This window comes from Meles meles, chromosome 2, assembly GCF_922984935.1.
Source record: "Meles meles chromosome 2, mMelMel3.1 paternal haplotype, whole genome shotgun sequence".
NCBI lineage: Eukaryota > Metazoa > Chordata > Mammalia > Carnivora > Mustelidae > Meles > Meles meles.
Window position 1 is genome coordinate 57,924,565 of NC_060067.1, and position 17,596 is coordinate 57,942,160.

The following is a 17,596-nucleotide window of genomic DNA, read 5'->3' on the forward strand; positions in this document are numbered from 1 at the left end:
GAAGCCAGAGGCTTTAACCCACTGAGCCACCCAGGCGCCCCAATTTCTGTTCATTTTGATCTTAGGATCTGCTTTATTTCATCCTTAGCGGTTTCATGTTGGTTCTTCTAAAATGTTATACTTGAGTTTCAATCAATATGTTGAACTATGTTACTGTACAGTATTGTGTTACTGGAATTAGAACAATGAAAAGGACAGATGTCTTCTAAAAGCTTAGCCAGGCCAGAGAACCAGGCATGTAAAAAGAGACCATTATTATAAGCAGTGTCTTGGATGTGTGCACGGAGAGCTGAAGCAGGTCTTGCCAAATGAATGAACGAGTGAATGAGTGAATTTGTGATTCTGTTTGTCCCCTCTAGACTCTGAATTCTTTAAGGTAAAGACTCGACCTAATTCATCTCTCTAACCCAGGTTTGGCCAGAGCTGGGCCCCATCTGTGTTTTTAGAGTGGAAAGCAGTTACCTAAGGGTCTCGCATGCAGCACTAGGCCCAAATTAATTCTGAGAGTGCCAAATTTTTCAGTTGCTGGAGTACTTGTTCTTTTCCCACTCTTTCTGAACTCACCACTTTCTGCCACTCCCCTCGGTTCTGCCCTTTGCTCCCATCTATGAGGAAGCAGCATCCCTTATGCAGAAGCCTCGTCCCTTCCTCCTCCCAGGGCTCACCCTCCCAACCTCCCTCAGACCGAGGTCTGACTAACTCTCTGGCCTCCCGGACTCTTTCCTCTGCAGAATCTCTGCCTCCTGCGTGGAGTACCCAGTGAGTGCGGGGAAAGCCCAAAGACCTTGCACCAAAGACTCCTTGTCCCACCTACTCTTCAAGGTCTGAGATCATCATTCTTCTCTTCAGTTCTAAACTTAGCCTGACTGCTTTTTATTGTACTTCTCACGAATTGCCAAATTGCCACTCACTAAATGCAGTTTGGGTATAAGGAAAACTTACTGGGCACTAAGGACTTTGTTTCATCCTGTCTCCCTTTCACACCCTTTGGTGGAGGCATAATATGCTGTAAGTGTTTCATAGGTGAAAAAGCTGAAGGCCAGAGAATGAAACTGCCCCAAGCCCACAGCCAGCAAACAGCAAAGGACACGTGTATCCACTGCCTCCGCTCTCCACCTCCACCCCTGCAACATAGTGGCCCCCAGCGCCACTCTCCCCTGCTGAGCGGATTAGGGGCTTGGGTCTTTGCAGCCCATCCTCCTGATCTCTCAGCAGGTTTTGGCACTGCTCCCTCCTTCTCCTTGTGGAAATATCGCCCCATCAGTTGGCACAGCACTACATCCTGCCACCCAGCTCCTCCCTCCCTGGCTGTCCCTCTCCTGCCCTTCTTCCTCCCATTTCCTGGACCTGGGCAGTCCTCTCAGGCTCCGTTTCTGGCTGTGCTCTTGCTGCACTCTGTTCTCTGATGATCTCATGGGTGCTTGCTTCTGTAGAGCTCCGACCCCGGGCTCTGGTCCTGAGTGGGCCTCTCCAACTGTATGTTTTTCATCTTGTCCACACCTATCACATCCAAAACCAGTCTCTTCCTTCTCTCCTCCAAGGGGTAGCTCTCTTCACTCTGCCACCCCTCTGTCCATGACTGGCTGGTAACCCTTTCTGCTTTCACTGCTTCTTGCTTGGATCTCATGGCAGCACCTTTGCGGGTCCCCTCCCGCCCTCCTGGTGTCCTTTCCAGTTGACAGCACTACACACACAACCTTGCAAAATGCTCTACCGAAAACATTCCTTTGATCATTGATTGATCAGGAATGATTTATGGAGAACCGCCACACCAGGCACTGTGCCAGCCTCCGGAGATTACCTGACTTGTCTGTATTAAATCATCCGTGATCCTCTTCCTGAACATTAAATGAAAGAAAACACAATGAAAGACGACGCCAACTTGCCAGCTGGAGGGAACTTAGAGGCCATCTACCTTCTTTACTGATAAGAAAGCTGGAACCTATTCACTCTTTCATCTGAGAATACCTATTGAGGGCCATCTCCAGGCCAACGGTTCTCTAGGCACTGGGGTTTAGGAGCAAACAAGACGGACATCCCCAGCCCTCAGGAACCTTGTGCACTCTTCATTATGTACTGTACTCATGGTAAGTTTATTAATCCCTTCAACAAGCACTTCCTGAGCACCTACAATGTGCTGGCCCTTTCCAAGGAATACAGTAATGAGTAAAACTGACAGAAGTCCCTGCCCTCTTAGAGATTCCATTCTAGTGAAGGGAGACAGAAAAGACGTTAAGTATATTCTTAAATTCTCCATCACATGGTGCTGAGTGCAGTGGGAAGCAGCTGGGCCATGCACAGCCTCGCTGCCCCCTGCACGAGCTCCAGAACCGTGGTCAAACTACATAACTTTTCTGTACCTCGCTTCCCTCATCTACAAAAGGCAAAGCATAATAAGGCCCACATCACAGGGAATGTTGTGAGAAGTCAGCAAGATACTTCGGAAGTGCTTCGGACGGTATCCAGCACACAGGATGCACTAGGACATTTTTCGAAAGTGTGCAGAGAACGGGCAGAAGGCTCTGAGATGCCTGGAGGAAGACAGTGTATAGAGGGTGGTTGAGGAAGACTGCACAGAGAGACAAGTATTTCAGCCAAGACCAGAGAAGGGAAGAGAACTCACCATGCAGACACCTAACGAGTGTTGCAGGAGGAGGGAGGAGCCAGCACAAGGCCCCAGCAGCCAGGAGGCCAGTGTGGTGAGAGCAGATGAAGCAGGGAGAGCGAGGAGAAAAGAATGGCAGACAGGCATGGAATGGGGGAGCCGGAGAACCCCGCGGGGCTTGGAGTCCACTTTGGCATTCATTCTAGTGCACCAAGGAGTCTTTGGAGAGCATTCACCTGGGGAGGGACAGGATCTGTTTTGTGTTTCAGAAGCACCATTGTAGCTGCTCTGGGGAGAGACTAGCTTCAAGGGGGCAGAATCAGGACACTAGTCAAAGAGGCTTTTGCAAGAACCCAAGGAAATAAGGGGCTCGAGTAGGATGGTGAAATGTGGTTAGGATCCAGATATATTTTGCAGGTCGGTGTTCTGTAGGTTTGGGAGTGGGTTTGAGAGAAGAGTCAGGGAATGTAATAAAGCAGAAGTACTGGGCACTATGAAAGCACAAAGGAGTTCTGGGAGAAAACAGACAGGGAGAAAGGCCCCGGGGCAGGAATTCGTAAGGAAGAGCCCTGAAATGTGGGGTCTGAGATGACCATTCCATTTAAACATCAGCTTCATCAGGTCAGTTATTGCTCTAATGCTTAATCCCTTGATTTCCCAGGGCATATGGAACAACAGCCAAAACAAGCATGTGGATGACCAATGGTCTCCAGGGAAAAAGGGCTATTGCACTAACGTGATTGTCTATCTCCCCCTGCTGGCCATCCTTGTATTTCAGCTTACATGCTGGCTGTTATTTGCTGGGTATTCTGATGCTACGCTTTCCTTGAATATTTGCCATAACTGTCCTTTACATATTCAGTTCTTATAAGGGCATTTTAGATAGATTCAGGTTTATAAAAATTCTATTTTTGCCTTAAATTGCAAGATGTTGATTGAAAAATCATGATGTCATTATCAGTCATCATCACCACCACCACCACGCCCATCATCCACTTCTGTCCTATGATTTTCTCTACATTCTCTCCTGCATTATCTCATTGGATCTCATATCCTCTCCGTGAGGTAGGTAAGATGTTATTCCCATTTTATACAAGAAAAAAGCGAGGCTTGGAAAGGTGGGACTTTCCGCTCCAGTACTGAGGAATGTTTTGCCATGAATCCAATCTTCTTGTCACTGGACAATGTGCCCCATATGACTGGAGACCTTGGATAACATGAAAACCATAGATAGATACCATCATAACACTTCTTAAGATCTTATGTAATGTTTTCCTCATCTCCCTAATGATAGGGACTATTTATTGCCTTCTAAAGCCACACCAGGCACAGCACTAACCGTAGGAGGTACACTAGGCCATTTCATACCCTCCACATCCCTATGAAGTAGCTGTCATTACTAACTCCATTTTACATATGTACTCTGAAGAGCAGACAAAAATTGACTTGCCCATGGTGCCCGAGCTGTTCACTAAATGTCAGAGCTGAGATTCGAACCTATTTCCAGAGTCTCTACCATTTTCTCCCTGTCACCCCCGCCCCAGCTTTCTCCTCCTGTCTGGACACCTGAGCCTACAACCACCTTGTCCTATACAGAGCACGCCTCGGGGCATTTCCCTCTCTTTCCCCCCCTCTCAGGAAGTGTTGCACCTCCACCCTCCATATGGTCTTCAACTCAGAGAACTTTGAGTGTTAATTAAATGTGACCACGGAGACCCTGGGTGGCTCAGTCCATTAAGCACCTGACTCTTGATCTCAGCTCAGATCTTGATCTCAGAGTTGTGAGCTCAAGCCCCACATGGGCATAGAGCCTACTTAATAAACAAATAAATGACCTTGTGTTCACTCATGGGACTATTTCGTTTTGGTGCCTACAGTGTGTTCTGAGACTTGTTACAGCTGTCAGGCAAGCTGGTAGGTGGGTAAGTACAGTCCTCAAGGTAAAGGATCTGAAGCTTATGTAATTTCTGGGATATTTCTGGGAAATCTCTCTTAACTAAGCATCAGAAGACTCACATTTAAGATCTAAATTTTGGGGGCACCTGGGTGGCTCAGTGGGTTAAGCCTCTGCCTTCAGCTCAGGTCACGATCTCAGGGTCCTGGGATCGAGCCCCACATCGGGCTCTCTGCTCAGCAGGGAGCCTGCTTACCCCCCAACCCCCGCCTGCCTCTCTGTCTACTTGTGATCTCTGTCTGTCAAATAAATAAATAAAATCTTTAAAAAAAAAAAGATCTAAACTTTGCTAACGATCTGTCTGACCTTAGACAGGTCTTTCTACCTCTCTGGGCTTTTAGTTTCTCATCACAAAACAGGAACACTCATTCTAGTCACAGAGTGCTTCCAAGGGCCAAATGCATGTAAAAGCTACTGGCAACTAGAAAGTGCTGCATGATTGACCTCTTCTGTGCCCATTTATTAAGACCTTCTTACAGGCTCAAATATGATTAAGCACTGGGCTTTGGAGTCTGACTTTTTGGGTTCACGTCCAAGTTCCTGTGTTGGTATTGGTGTCCTTGGGTACTTTATTTAATTTTTTTAAAAGATTTATTTATTTATTTTAGCAGGGAGGGGCAAAGGGAGAGGGAGAATCTCAAGCGAACTCTCTACTGAGTGTGGAGCCCCACAGGGGGCTCAATCTCACTACCCTGAGATCATGACCTGAGCCAAAGTCAAGAGTCAGACGTTTACCCTACTAAACCAACCAGGCACCCCTTTATTTAATCTTTCTAAGCTTCGTTCCTCCCTTTTTTCCTTTTTAGAAGGAATCACAATATCAGACACTGTGCAGGATTGTGGTAAGGATGAAGGGAGATAGTAAGACTATTGAGGAGTCAGCACTGGGCGGTCCTTGCTGTTTGGTTATTATCCTCATGATTTGGATATTCTTCAAGGTCCTGTGTTGGACAACAGGAAAAAACAGAATCCCTGGAGAGGTGGCTGGACAGGAGGAAGAAAGGGAAGGGAGCTGATTCCTAAGAATGCACTCTGTGTCATTGCTTTACATGCTCTCAACTGCATTATTCATCAGGATATATGGATAAGAAAACTTAGATTAACTGCTAAGTTTTGAAAGTAAATCTTTCCATTGGCCATTAAGGAGATTTCTAAATCATCCAAAGAAATTTTCTGGTGACTGTGCTGTCAGCAAGAGTCTGGCTCAGAGAGCTACCAGGTCTGGGAGAGTCACCTTTGAATGGGGGAGTCTATGCTGCAGATAGATGACTGAATTTAATCTGTGTCACACAGACACAGATTTTGAAGACAGAGCAAGACCAAGGGAAAAAGTGTTCTTCTGAGCCCTAAGGCTGGTACCAATTTCCAGCTTCAATATTCATCTCCCTTAAATCTGTATACTACCTGTTACATATATACATATTTTTTAATTTTTTGTTTATTTTTTCTACCAAGCTACATTAAGTTTTGTTCTGTTTTTGTTTTCTTTTTCATTTTGTGTGGAGATGATGAATTTTAATCAACCACTGAGCCTTCCTGGACTTGAATAACAGTGGGAAACTGTAAAATATTGGATTTGGGAATAACAGATTTTCTCTACTATAAGTGGCCATTAATTGTTAAGTGTATCTTTATTAAATAACAGCTTTTCAGAAAAGACATCAAATTTAAAATACTCTGAACTTTTGAAATGTGAAAATGTAAAATGAATGAGCTTCTTGGATATGAAGAAATGGGTAAGAGCTTACCTTTGTTTGCATTTTAACTTTCCAGAATATTCTTATATCCAAATTCATACACTTGGGTCACACACTCAGCCAATACTCATCCTCTTCTTTTCTGGGTTTTCATCCACTGGCCCTTACTGAAAAATAGCTACTAGTCTTCAGTAAAGAAAAGACATTTAAAAAAACAAGCAAGCAAAAAAAATAATAATAATAATAAAAATAATTAAAAAAAATAAAAATAAAAAAAATAAAAAAACAAAGCACACAGAAAACCTGACCACCTGCCCTTCAAATCAACCCCAATATTTGCAGTAGATCCAATAAACAGCTCCCAGGACGATGCCTTTAATGACTCACAAAATGGAAAAGCCCAAGTCTCTTTCTCCAGTCTGACATTCAGCCTTGCTTCTCCTGACTTTCTTGAAAATCAGATGATAGCCATGTTATAACTCAAGAACTCAAAATGGTTTTCTACAAATCCATTTAAACATCAATAGTGTTTCTTACAAATCTCCCTGATGTGACACTGAATACATTAAAAACTCAAGGATAAGGGGAGTCAAGATGGCAGGGAAGTAGGAGGAGGCACCGTTTCAACCTGTACCCTAAAGTGAGCTGATTACCTACCAAAGAACTCCGACCACCCATGAAATCAGCCTGAGATCAGAATTATACACATCTGGATCTCTACAGGAGCAGAAGACGCCAGTGGCAGGTAAAGCCCACCGGGAGCATTGGACTGATATCAGAAGATAAACAAAAGGGGGAGGGAGCCACCAGAGGTGACCGATTGGAAAGTAATACCCCAATATGAGAGTGCCCTGCATCTGGGGACCAGCATTAACTTGGAGTCTGGTTGAAAGCACTCAAAAAACAAAGAGCAAAGGATCGCAGGGGGAAATAGTGGGAACCTGGGTGGTTAGGGTCAGGGACCTAAGTCCCCGGACCCAGGACAGCCTCCCCTGGCGCTGAGCCAGAGAGAGTGCAGCAAAGAAATCAGGTCTCCATCCCTGAGCCGCCAGTGCACTTGACCCGCCAGCGCGCCTGAGAATGAGTGGGGTCTGGCTCCCGTGAGGGCCTGGGAACCTGGCCAGATGGCAATCCTGAAACGCGCACGTCTCACACCCTCCCTTGGGAGAGGTGCTCATAGGTGCTAGCCTGGAGCTCTGGCATCCAGAAAAAACAGACATTCCCAGCCCGGGACAGCGGGAAAATCTCAGTGTGCGATCTCTGCTCAGAACCTCTCTGGCGGTCTGGAGCTGCCTAGACAGCCACCGCTGCCCTGGTTTTGGGTACAACGAGGAGCTCCTGCATCCCCAGGGACTGTGACTCAGAACCGACTCTGCCAGCAGCTTTTGCAGAACATTCTGAGGCTTCTCTCTGAGATGGAGGTCGGGGTGCAGTTTGCTCTCCTCTAAAACTCCAAAAACCATCAAAAGCTGTCAAGGCGAGAGAAAACAGATGAAAGAACATAAAAACCCCTAGAGAACAAAAGCCTGAGAAAAAAGTTTCCTCAGAGCCCACCCCCTTGAGGGGAGCAGGAGGACCTAACTCAGGGAACATCATTGTCTGAAAACCCACGTGGCAGGCCCCTCCCCCAGAAAACCAACCAGGAAGGAAGAAAAAAAAAAAAAAAAGACTACAAGAGAACAACCACCACTACTTCATAAATACAACTTTTATTTTTAACTCTTTACCAATATTCTGGTTCTTTTTTTTTTATATAAATACAGATAATTTTTTTAACCTATTTACCATCACACTGAGATGTCCAGTACATCAAATTCTTTAATAACCTTCTAACCTGAACCTTTTGATACATACACCCATGTTTTTCTTTTGCTTTTCTATTTTTTTAATTTTTTTTTAATTTTAACTTAGTTTAGTCTAGTTTATTCTTTTTTAATTTTTATTTTCTACTATACATATAGAGTTAAACTTCAAGGTAATCCCCTTTCCCCAATCAATGCTACCCCTATAGGCAAACCAGTTTCTAATCCCCCTGTCACTTAGGAAAGTTGAGTCCCTTAACAAAAACATCAAGATATATTCAGCAAGAATCAAAATAACCTTCCTCACCCACACTGAGAATTTATAACCACTCTCCCAATTTTTCCTTCTGTCAGTGTTTCTGTGAATTTGTGTTTGTCCTGATAATATATAAATCTTATACTTGGGGTTCTTTCTGATGAGGTTCTTCCCTTTTTTTTTTTTTTTTTGCTTATATATATATATTTTTTCTCTAGTCATATACTTTTATCAGTCTTTTTGTTTGTCTGTTTTTGTTTGTATACTTCACAAATCTTACCTTGTGGCCCATTTGGGCTGAGCCTTCTCTTTTATCTTCCCTTTTTTTCCTATCTCTATCTCTCTCTCTCTCTCTCTCTTTTTTTCCTTTTTTCTTTTCCCTTTTTTTTCTTTCTTCTTCTCTATTTCTTTTTCTTTTCTTTTTTCTCTCATTCGGTTGGGGAACCCTGATTGCACAGAAGGGTTCCAGGGTGCACCTTGACTGCACCACAATCGATAAGTCCAGCTGCATCTGTTCAGTCATCTCTTACCAAAATGACTAGGAGGAGGAATACCCAACAGAAGAAAAATACAGAGGATGGGCCTTCTGCAACAGAGCTAATGGCTATCGACATAGACAATATGGCAGAAAAGGAATTCAGACTAACAATTATCCAGGCAATAGCTAGGTTGGAGAAAGCCATGGATGACCAAACAGAATTGATTAGGGCAGAACTGAAAGCCACCAGGGATGATGTTCACAATGTTAGGGCAGAACTGAAAGCCACCAGGGATGATGTTCAAAATGCTCTCAATGAGTTCCAATCTAATCTAAATTCTCTAAAAGCTAGGGTAACTGAGAGAGAAGATAGAATTAGTGATGGGGAGGACAAACAGATAGAGAGAAAGGATCAGGAAGAAATCTGGAACAAACAGCTCAAAAGCCACGAAAACAGAATCAGGGAAATAAATGATGCCATGAAACATTCCAACGTCAGAATTATTGGAATCCCTGAAGGGGAGGAAAAAGAAAGAAGTCTAGAAGATATAGTGGAAGAAGTTGTCTATGAAAATTTTCCCAATCTCACGAATGGAAACAACGTTCATGTACTAGAGGCAGAGAGATTTCCTCCCAAGATTTTAGATTCTCGAAAGTCCTCACGACACCTTATAGTTAAAATGAGGAATTATGTTTCACAACAGACCCTCTTAAAAGCAGCTAGGACAAAGAAGCTCCTTACATACAGAGGAAAGCCCATTAGAATAACGTCAGACCTTTCCACAGAGACCTGGCAAGCCAGGAAGGGCTGGCAAAATATATTCAGAGTACTAAATGAGAAGAACATGCAACCAAGAATACTTTATCCAGCAAGACTGACATTTAAAATGAATGGAGAGATAAAGAGTTTCCAAGACCGGCAAGGCTTAAAAGACTATGCAACCACCAAGCCGACACTGCAGGAAATATTAAGGGGGGTCCCATAAAAGAGAAAATATCCTAAGAATATCTTTGAACAGAAATATAGAAACAATCTACAGACAGAAAGACTTCAAAGGCAACACGATGTCAATAAAAACTTATCTCTCAATAATCACTCTCAATGTGAATGGCCTAAATGCGCCCATAAAATGACACAGGGTTGCAGATTGGATAAAACGACAGGACCCATCCATATGTTGTCTACAAGAGACCCATTTTGAACCTAAGGATACACCCAGACTGAAAGTGAAGAGATGGAGAAGCATCTTTCATGCCAATGGGCCTCAAAAGAAGGCCAGGGTAGCGATTCTCATATCAGATAAATTAGATTTTAAAGTAAAGACTGTAGTCAGAGATACAGAAGGACACTACATAATTCTTAAAGGGACTATCCGCCAAGATGATCTAACAATTGTGAATATCTATGCCCCCAATATGGGAGCACGCAATTACATAAGAAAACTATTAATCAAGATAAAGAGTCATATTGATATGAATACAATAATAGTAGGAGATCTTAATATGCCTCTCTCAGAAATAGATCATCGAAGCAGAAAATTAATAAAGAAATAAGAGCATTGAATGAGACATTGGACCAGATGGACCTCATAGACATATACAGAACATTCCACCCTAAAACAACAGAACACTCATTCTTCTCAAGTGCACATGGAACCTTCTCCAGAATAGACCACATACTGGGTCACAGAGCAGGACTCAACCAATACCAAAAGACTGACATTATTCCCTGCATATTCTCAGATCACAATGCTTTGAAACTGGAACTCAATCACAAGGAAAAGTTCAGAAGGAACTCAAACACCTAGAAGCTAAAGACCACCTTGCTTAAGAATGCTTAATGCTTGGATCAACCAGGAGATCAAAGATGAACTTAAACAATTCATGGAAACCAATGAGAATGAAGACACTTTGGTCCAAAACCTATGGGATACAGCAAAGGCGGTTCTAAGGGGGAAATACATAGCCATCCAAGCCTCCCTCAAAAAAATTGAAAAATCCAGAATACACCAACTGTCTCTACACCTTAAAGAACTGGAGAATCAACAACAAATCAAACCAACTCCACATGCAAGAAGGGAAATAATCAAGATTAGAGCAGAGATCAATGAGGTAGAAACCAGAGATACAGTAGAACGTAGAACCAGAAGCTGGTTTTTTGAAAGAATCAATAAGATCGATAAACCATTGGCCACATTAATCCAAAAGAAAAGACAGAAAACCCAAATTAATAAAATGATGAATGAAAAGGGAGAGATCACAACTAACACCAAGGAAATAGAAACAATCATCAGAAATTATTAGCAACAGTTATATGCCAATAAGCTAAGAAACCTAGATGAAATGGATGCATTCCTGGAAAACTACAAACTCCCAAAATTGAACCAGGAAGAAATTGACAACCTGAATAGACCGATATCTAGTAACGAGATCGAAGCAGTGATCAAAAACCTCCCAAAAAACAAGAGCCCAGGACCTGACGGATTCCCTGGGGAATTCTACCAAACTTTCAAAGAAGAAATAACACCAATTCTCCTGAAGCTCTTCCAAAAAATCGAAGCAGAAGGAAAACTTCCAGACTCTTGTTATGAAGCCAGCATTACCCTGATCCCCAAACCAGGCAAAGACCCTACCAAAAAGGAGAATTTCAGACCAATATCACTGATGAATATGGATGCAAAGATTCTCAACAAGATCCTAGCAAACAGGATCCAGCAGCACATTAAAAAGATCATCCACCATGACCCGGTGGGATTCATCCCTGGGTTGCAAGGTTGGTTCAACATTTGCAAATCAATCAATGTGATAGAACAAATCAATAAGAGAAGAGAGAAGAACCACATGGCCCTCTTAATTGATGCAGAAAAAGCATTTGACAAAATCCAGCATCCGTTCCTGATGAAAACGCTTCAAAGTATAGGGATAGAGGGAAAATTCCTGAACTTCATAAAATCTATCTATGAAAGACCCACAGCAAATATCATCCTCAATGGGAAAAAGCTTGCAGCCTTCCCGTTGAGATCAGGAACATGACAAGGATGCCCATTCTCACCACTCTTGTTCAACATAGTATTAGAAGTCCTAGCAACGGCAATCAGGCAACAAAGAGAAAAAAAAGTATCCAAATTGGCAAGGAAGAAGTCAAACTCTCTTCGCAGATGACATGATTCTTTATATGGAAAACCCCAAAGACTCCACCCCCAAACTACTAGAACTCATACAGCAATTCAGTAACGTGGCAGGATACAAAGTCAATGTACAGAAATCAGTGGCTTTCTTTTTTTTTGTTATTCGTTTATTTGTTTATTTACAGCATAACAGTGTTCATTGTTTTGGCATCACACCCAGTGCTCCATGCAGTACGTGCCCTCCCTATTACCCACCACCTGGTTCCTCAACCTCCCACTCCCCCCCCCCCCCCGCCCCTTCAAAACCCTCTGGTTGTTTTTCAGAGTCCATAGTCTCTCATGGTTCATCTCCCTTTCCAGTTTCCCTCAACTACCTCTCCTCTCCATCTCTCCATGTCCTCCATGTTATTTGTTATGCTCCACAAATAAGTGAGACCATATGATACTTGACTCTCTCTGAATCAGTGGCTTTCTTATACACTAACAACGAAAATACAGAAAGGGAAATTAGAGAATCGATTCCATTTACTATAGCACCAAGAACCATAAGATACCTGGGAATAAACCTAACCAAAGAGGTAAAGGACCTGTACTCGAGGAACTACAGAACACTCATGAAAGAAATTGAAGAAGACACAAAAAGATGGAAGATTGTTCCATGCTCTTGGATTGGAAGAAAAAACATTGTTAAAATGTCTATACTGCCTAGAGCAATCTATACTTTTAATGCCATTCTGATCAAAATTCCACCGGTATTTTTCAAAGAGCTGGAGCAAATAATCCTAAAATTTGTATGGAATCAGAAGAGACCCCGAATTGCTAAGGAAATGTTGAAAAACAAAAACAAAACTGGCGGCATCACGTTACCTGATTTCAAGCTTTACTACAAAGCTGTGATCACCAAGACAGCGTGGTACTAGCATAAAAACAGACACATAGGGGCGCCTGGGTGGCTCAGCGGGTTAAAGCCTCTGCATTCGGCTCAGGTCATGATCCCAGGGTCCTGGGATCAAGCCCCGCATCGGGCTCTCTGCTTGGCTGGGAGCCTGCTTCCTCCTCTCTGTCTCTCTCTGCCTGCCTCTCTGCCTACTTGTAATCTCTATCTGTCAAAAAAATAAATCTTAAAAAAAAAAAAAAAACAGACACATAGACCAGTGGAACAGAGTGGAGAGCCCAGATACAGACCCTCAACTCTATGGTCAAATAATCTTCGACAAAACAGGAAAAAATATACAATGGAAAAAAGACAGTCTCTTCAATAAATGGTGCTGGGAAAACTGGACAGCGATATGTAGAAGAATGAAACTCGACCATTCTCTTACACCGTACACAAAGATAAACTCGAAATGGATGAAAGACCTCAACGTGAGACAGGAATCTATCAGAATCCTAGAGGAGAACATAGGCAGTAACCTCTTCGATATCAGCCACAGCAACTTCTTTCAAGATATGTCTCCAAAGGCCAAGGAAACAAAAGTGAAAATGAACTTTTGGGACTTCATCAAGATCAAAAGCTTCTGCACAGCAAAGGAAACAGTCAACAAAACAAAAAGGCAACCCATGGAATGGGAGAGGATATTTGCAAATGACAGTACAGACAAAAGGTTGATATCCAGGATCTATAAAGAACTCCTCAAGCTCAATACACACAAAACAGATAATCATATCAAAAAATGGGCAGAAGATATGAACAGACACTTCTCCAACGAAGACATACAAATGTCTATGAGACACATGAAAAAATGTTCATCATCACTAGCCATCAGGGAGATTCAAATTAAAACCACATTGAGATACCACCTGACACCAGTTAGAATGGCCCAAATTAGCAAGACAGGAAACAACGTGTGTTGGAGAGGATGTGGAGAAAGGGGAACCCTCTTACACTGCTGGTGAGAATGCAAGTTGGTGCAGCCACTTTGGAGAACAGTGTGGAGATTCCTCAAGAAATTAAGAATAGAGCTTCCCTATGAAGCTCTGCAATTGCACTGCTGGGTATTTACCCCAAAGATACAGATGTAGTGAAAAGAAGGGCCATTTGTACCCCAATGTTTATTGCAGCAATGGCTACGGTCGCCAAACTGTGGAAAGAACCAAGATGCCCTTCAACGGATGAATGGATAAGGAAGATGTGGTCCATATACACAATGGAGTATTATGCCTCCATCAGAAAGGATGAATACCCAACTTTTGTAGCAACATGGACGGGACTGGAAGAGATTATGCTGAGCGAAATAAGTCAAGCAGAGAGAGTCAAGTATCATATGGTCCCACTTATTTGTGGAGCATAACAAATAACATGGAGGACATGGGGAGATGGAGAGGAGAGGGAGTTGAGGGAAACTGGAAGGGGAGATGAACCATGAGAGACTATGGACTCTGAAAAACAACCAGAGGGTTTTGAAGGGGCGGGGGTTGGGAGGTTGAGGAACCAGGTGGTGGGTAATAAGGAGGGCACGTACTGCATGGAGCACTGGGTGTGATGCCAAAACAATGAACACTGTTATGCTGTAAATAAACAAATAAAAAAAAAATTTAAAAAAATAAACTCAAGGATATACTACAGCCTCATAACCAAACACAAGATACATTTGTCACCATAATCAGATGTCAGGCTTCAGGTGGGTAATATCTCAAACTACCAAGGCTCAGCATTATCTTTTAGTAAATAGGGGGAAAGAGTCCTCGGGTTACAAGTAGCTGAGTTACAAACACCTTATATATACAAGGCAGCCAGTGCTGTACTGGTATGGAAGACCCCATCTCACGGAACAGCAGACCATCACACTGAGTCCCTGGGAGCGAGCAGGGCTTTGATACCAGAATTCAAGGACAAGGCAGTGTTTTCACCCAGCATCTTCACAACAAGCCTGAAAGAGACCTGCTCTCTCTATATTATACTGATGAGGAAACATTCCATGAGGAAATGAAGCCTTGTGCTCAAAGTCATACAACTTTAATAACAGATCTAGGACGTGATGCCAAGTTAGGATGACCAGCTGTCCCATTTGCCTGGGACTGAGGGGGTTCGCGAGATGAGGGGCTGTCATTGCTAATGTTGGAACAGTCCTGGGCAAACCAAGGCAAATTGGCCAGCCTGTATACAAGTCCAGTGCTCCTACTGCTAAGAGGGACTGCTGTGAGGTGGCCTGGTCCTCCAAGTTGTGGTAACAGTGTGAGAATTTCTTTTTTTTTTTTAAGATTTTATTTATTTATTTGACAGAGAGAGATGACAAGTAGATAGAGAGGCAGGCAGAGAGAGAGAGAGAGAGAGAGAGGGAAGCAGGCTCCCTGCTGAGCAGAGAGCCTGATGTGGGACTCGATTCCAGGACGCTGGGATCATGACCTGAGCCGAAGGCAGCTGCTTAACCCACTGAGCCACCCAGGTGCCCAACAATATGAGCATTTCAAATGGCTGGTTAAAAAGCAATCTTGTGGGATGCCTGGGTGACTCAGTTGGTTAAGCAGCTGCCTTCGGCTCAGGTCATGATCCCAGCGTCCTGGGATTGAGTCCCACATCGGGCTTCTTGCTTGGCGGGGAGCCTGCTTTGCCCTTTGACTCTGCCTGCTACGCTGTCTGCCTCCGCTCACTCTCTCTCTCTCTCTCTCTCTGACTAATAAATAAAATCTTAAATAAAATAAAATAAAAATAAAAAGCAATCTTGTAAAAAAATAATAATAAAATAAAAATAAAAATGAAAAAGTAAAAAAAATAAATTAAAAAAAAAAAACAAGCAATCTTGTGTGCCCCTCCTCCTCAGCTAGTCCCATTATGGTGGCCCACAGCACTGCATCACAACTGGTGATACTGAACCAGGCTATAACCTAGATTTATTTTGTATATCTAATCATTACACTGGGGATTTAGAAAAGGTGCTTATTCCTAAAGGACTAATCATGGACAGAACAAAATGGCTTATACTTGAAAATCTGTGAAGATAGGAGGCTATCACATGGCAGCCCCAATGGGGTATCTGCATGCCCCAGGGGAGCTATAAATTCTCTACTGACTTGCTGGATTATGACAAAGCACTGAACAGAAATAGTAATATATCCATCCCTTGACTGCAGATTTTATGAGATGGAAGAGCTATGGTAATGACCATTCAGTTGGGGCAATAAAATAAATTTATGGAGATGATTTTGCAACTTCAACTGGGAAAAATGTCTTGGTTGCTATAGACACAACTGGCATTGGCAAAACAATGCAAATCTTGCTTTCTTGAGTCAAGCCATATAATTCAAAGATGGTCAGCATTGCCAGTTCGCTGATGAAAAAGCTCCCCAAAACTATTGGATATAGACCGCACCAAGTTGGGTATGAAATTCCAGGCTGATTTGTTGGAGAATGTGTCCTTGACTACAATTAAAACATCAAGGATTTAAATTATGTTTGTGTCATTAACAAAACTGGAAAAGCCAAATATTAAGCCTAAATGGAGAGCTCAGGTCGGGTGGTAGAGACTGGTAACATCTGGAGTCCCAGTGCCCTCACCAGTAAAATTGTCAGATGGTCGTGTTCTGTGGCCATCTGCATAGTAGAGCTTTCTGCATGTACTTTCTAAGAATTTTATCATTAGAAATACCAGTGACCACCATCCTGAATTCACTCTTTTGTCTGAGCTGATAGGCTATCCGTTCCCTTTGGAGGGATTGTTGTTTCACTTATGAACAAAAAACCTTTAACAACAAAACAAAACACTTCAGTAAGAAACATTTAAAGAGAAGATATATTGCTTTATGAAATGTTCTATTAATTTTTATACTCATGAATTCATGAAAAGAACAGGCATAATTGAACATTGTTAATTATTACACCACTTCAAAGAGTAAGAAGTAGTCAGTTTTCTTATCTGATAGTGTCTAAGCAGTATTATCACAAACTGAATCCTGTTTCCTGGAATTATGTTAGGAGGATTTCAATGATATTAACTGAATTTTCTCATTTGTTGAGACTATTTCCAATGAATCTTCTCTATGGTTCCTTTAAATATTAATCAGTCTATTCCAAAAACCTTTATACATTTTGAAATTTTCAGTGTAGAATCCTTAAAGACCACCTCTTAAATCAACAACAACAACAACTTCTTTTTTTGACACTGTCCATTGATAAGCTACACATTGAGTGGCAGGGGACAGGACTAGGTGGGGCAAATGTGACACCCAGGGAACTGCAAGGTCCAGAGAGTGACACCTCCCTAAATTTTGTGCCCTCAGTGACTTTTTATTTCAGCCTCATCCTGACTCTGCCAGGTAGAACAGACATGGATAACACTCTTTACCTGGCTCCCAGTGTCTTGTTCATTTTTAAGTTTCTGACTGAAAATAAAGGTGTGCATGTCCCGTTGGGTAACATTGCATGAATTTAATGTCTCACTTGGGTTAAATTAACTCAAGAGGAAAACTCCATGTTGATATCTACATTTTCAAACACTTTTTCATTTATGAAGAGTTCCATCTACTTCTACCAACTTTTTTTCTTCCATACATAATTCGTTCAAATAAAATATATTCCTATAAAACTATTTTTAAACTACATATTGACATTTTTATTCAATTCAAAGATTAGATTCTATTTTAAATCACAATGACCAGAGAACTCTCTACCTTAATACATCCCAGTTTATAGAAATAACACAATTTTATTGATCTCTTCTGATAATTTCAAACACGTGG

At 42.4% G+C, this 17,596-nt stretch overlaps 1 pseudogene; it reads left to right on the forward strand.

Moving 5' to 3' along the window:
- The first annotated feature begins 2,624 nt into the window (after positions 1-2,624).
- LOC123936835 lies at positions 2,625-16,350 on the forward strand (annotated as a pseudogene).
- The last annotated feature ends 1,246 nt before the right edge of the window (positions 16,351-17,596 follow it).